Source organism: Argopecten irradians, chromosome 15 (assembly GCF_041381155.1).
Source record: "Argopecten irradians isolate NY chromosome 15, Ai_NY, whole genome shotgun sequence".
NCBI classification, from domain to species: Eukaryota; Metazoa; Mollusca; class Bivalvia; order Pectinida; family Pectinidae; genus Argopecten; species Argopecten irradians.
This window is the reverse complement of record NC_091148.1, coordinates 5,204,460-5,209,076: the sequence shown is the minus strand read 5'-3', so window position 1 is coordinate 5,209,076 and position 4,617 is coordinate 5,204,460.

Here is a 4,617-nt window from a genome sequence, read left to right as displayed (position 1 = left end):
CCAAATAAAACATATTGCAGTTAACGGCAAGAGTGTGTATTGGGTCGGATATGGCATTTATAAAAATTATGGATATGGCATTTATAAAAATTAAGAAATTTTGTGATGATGGCGATGTTGATAATTGTAGTAAATAATAATAATATTGACAATATCATGTATAATAACACTTTATTTTAGCACATACAATTTGCACATACAAAAATGTACATAAATCTGAGATCAAGGGCTCATACTGGTAATAGTTCACACACATAAAATAATTTACATACTTTGAATTCATGATTGATCTCTTGCGCGAAATTATGCAAAAAATTGTATCAAGCAAAAAAAAATGTGCTACATTAGTCATGTGATCTCCTTATTTAGAACTATGTAATATATTTTTTTTGTTTATATCACATTGCATAAAATGCAAATATCGGTACAGTCAAACCTGTCTATAAAGACCACACTCAAGGGACAGTCAAACCTGTCTATAACGAACACTCAAGGGGCAGTCAAACCTGTCTATAAAGAACACTCAAGGGACAGTCAAACCTGTCTATAAAGAACACTCAAGGGACAGTCAAACCTGTCTATAAAGAACACTCAAGGGCCAGTCAAACCTCTCTATAAAGAACACTCAAGGGACAGTCAAACCTCTCTATAAAGATCACTCAAGGGACAGTCAAACCTGTATATAAAGACCACTCAAGGGGCAGTCAAACCTGTCTATAAAGAACACTTAAGGGACAGTCAAACCTCTCTATAAAGAACACTCAAGGGACAGTCAAACCTGTCTATAAAGACTTCTCAAGGGGCAGTCAAACCTGTCTATAAAGACCACTCAAGGGGCAGTCAAACCTCTCTATAAAGAACACTCAAGGGACAGTCAAACCTGTCTATAAAGAAAACTCAAGGGGCAGTCAAACCTGTCTATAAAGACCACTCAAGGGGCAGTCAAACCTGTCTATAAAGACCACTCAAGGGACAGTCAAACCTGTCTATAAAGACCACTCAAGGGGCAGTCAAACCTCTCTATAAAGAACACTCAAGGGACAGTCAAACCTGTTTATAAAGAACACTCAAGGGGCAGTCAAACCTGTCTATAAAGACCACTCAAGGGACAGTCAAACCTGTATATAAAGACTACTCAAGGGACAGTCAAACCTGTCTATAAAGAACACTCAAGGGACAGTCAAACCTGTCTATAACGAACACTCAAGGGGCAGTCAAACCTGTCTATAAAGAACACTCAAGGGACAGTCAAACCTGTCTATAAAGAACACTCAAGGGACAGTCAAACCTGTCTATAAAGATCACTCTAGGGGTAATCAAACTCTCTATAAAGACCACTCAAGGGACAGTCAAACCTGTCTATAAAGATCACTCTAGGGGTAGTCAAACCTCTCTATAAAGACCACTCATGGGACAGTCAAACCTGTCTATAAAGATCACTCTAGGGGTAGTCAAACCTCTCTAAAAAACTCAGCACAAATCAAAAGACACTCAAGGGACAGTCAAACCTGTCTATAAAGATCACTCTAGGGCAGTCAAACCTGTCTATAAAGATCACTCAAGGGACAGTCAAACCTGTCTATAAAGACACTCAAGGGACAGTCAAACCTGTCTATAAAGACACACTCAAGGGACAGTCAAACCTGTCTATAAAGAACACTCAAGGGACAGTCAAACCTGTCTATAAAGAACACTCAAGGGACAGTCAAACCTGTCTATAAAGATCACTCAAGGGACAGTCAAACCTGTCTATAAAGAACACTCAAGGGACAGTCAAACCTGTCTATAAAGAACACTCAAGGGACAGTCAAACCTGTCTATAAAGAACACTCAAGGGACAGTCAAACCTGTCTATAAAGATATAAAGAAATTATAAGACACTCAAGGGACAGTCAAACCTGTCTATAAAGATCACTCTAAGGGACAGTCAAACCTGTCTATAAAGATCACTCAAGGGACAGTCAAACCTGTCTATAAAGATCACTCAAGGGACAGTCAAACCTGTCTATAAAGATCACTCTAGGGACAGTCAAACCTGTCTATAAAGATCACTCTAGGGACAGTCAAACCTGTCTATAAAGATCACTCAAGGGACAGTCAAACCTGTCTATAAAGATCACTCAAGGGACAGTCAAACCTGTCTATAAAGATCACTCTAGGGACAGTCAAACCTTCTATAAAGATCACTCAAGGGACAGTCAAACCTGTCTATAAAGACACTCTAGGGACAGTCAAACCTGTCTATAAAGAACACTCAAGGGACAGTCAAACCTGTCTATAAAGAACACTCAAGGGACAGTCAAACCTGTCTATAAAGACACTCAAGGGACAGTCAAACCTGTCTATAAAGACCACTCAAGGGACAGTCAAACTTCTTAAAGACACTCAAGGACAGTCAACCTGTCTATAAAGACACTCAAGGGACAGTCAAACCTGTCTATAAAGACCACTCAAGGGACAGTCAAACCTGTCTATAAAGACACTCAAGGGACAGTCAAACCTGTCTATAAAGAACACTCAAGGGACAGTCAAACCTGTCTATAAAGATCCACTCAAGGGACAGTCAAACCTGTCTATAAAGATCACTCTAGGGACAGTCAAACCTGTCTATAAAGATCACACTCAAGGGACAGTCAAACCTGTCTATAAAGAACACTCAAGGGACAGTCAAACCTGTCTATAAAGAACACTCAAGGGACAGTCAAACCTGTCTATAAAGAACACTCAAGGGACAGTCAAACCTGTCTATAAAGACACTCAAGGGACAGTCAAACCTGTCTATAAAGAACACTCAAGGGACAGTCAAACCTGTCTATAAAGAACACTCAAGGGACAGTCAAACCTGTCTATAAAGAACACTCAAGGGACAGTCAAACCTGTCTATAAAGATCACTCTAGGGACAGTCAAACCTGTCTATAAAGATCACTCAAGGGACAGTCAAACCTGTCTATAAAGAACACTCAAGGGACAGTCAAACCTGTCTATAAAGACACTCAAGGGACAGTCAAACCTGTCTATAAAGAACACTCAAGGGACAGTCAAACCTGTCTATAAAGAACACTCAAGGGACAGTCAAACCTGTCTATAAAGAACACTCAAGGGACAGTCAAACCTGTCTATAAAGACACTCAAGGGACAGTCAAACCTGTCTATAAAGAACACTCAAGGGACAGTCAAACCTGTCTATAAAGACACTCAAGGGACAGTCAAACCTGTCTATAAAGATCACTCAAGGGACAGTCAAACCTGTCTATAAAGACCACTCAAGGGACAGTCAAACCTGTCTATAAAGATCACTCAAGGGACAGTCAAACCTGTCTATAAAGATCACTCAAGGGACAGTCAAACCTTTAAGATCTATAAAGATACACTCAAGGGACAGTCAAACCTGTCTATAAAGATCACTCAAGGGGACAGTCAAACCTGTCTATAAAGACCACTCAAAGGACAGTCAAACCTGTCTATAAAGACCACTCAAGGGACAGTCAAACCTGTCTATAAAGATCACTCAAGGGACAGTCAAACCTGTCTATAAAGATCACTCAAGGGACAGTCAAACCTGTCTATAAAGACACTCAAGGGACAGTCAAACCTGTCTATAAAGACACTCAAGGGACAGTCAAACCTGTCTATAAAGACACTCAAGGGACAGTCAAACCTGTCTATAAAGATCACTCAAGGGACAGTCAAACCTGTCTATAAAGACCACTCAAGGGACAGTCAAACCTGTCTATAAAGACACTCAAGGGACAGTCAAACCTGTCTATAAAGACCACCAAGGGACAGTCAAACCTGTCTATAAAGAACACTCAAGGGACAGTCAAACCTGTCTATAAAGACAGCAAACCTGTCATAAAGGGGACAGTCAAACCTGTCTATAAAGAACACTCAAGGGACAGTCAAACCTGTCTATAAAGAACACTCAAGGGACAGTCAAACCTGTCTATAAAGAACACTCAAGGGACAGTCAAACCTGTCTATAAAGAACACTCAAGGGACAGTCAAACCTGTCTATAAAGAACACTCAAGGGGCAGTCAAACCTCTCTATAAAGAACACTCAAGGGACAGTCAAACCTGTCTATAAAGAACACTCAAGGGGCAGTCAAACCTGTCTATAAAGAACACTCAAGGGACAGTCAAACCTGTCTATAAAGAACACTCAAGGGACAGTCAAACCTGTCTATAAAGAACACTCAAGGGACAGTCAAACCTGTCTATAAAGAACACTCAAGGGACAGTCAAACCTCTCTATAAAGAACACTCAAGGGACAGTCAAACCTGTCTATAAAGACACGGGGCAGTCAAACCTGTCTATAAAGACCACTCATCAAGGGGCAGTCAAACCTGTCTATAAAGAACACTCAAGGGACAGTCAAACCTGTCTATAAAGAACACTCAAGGGCAGTCAAACCTGTCTATAAAGAACACTCAAGGGACAGTCAAACCTGTCTATAAAGAACACTCAAGGGACAGTCAAACCTGTCTATAAAGAACACTCAAGGGGCAGTCAAACCTGTCTATAAAGAACACTCAGGGCAGTCAAACCTTCTAAAGACACTCAAGGGACAGTCAAACCTGTCTATAAAGAACACTCAAGGGGCAGTCAAACCTCTCT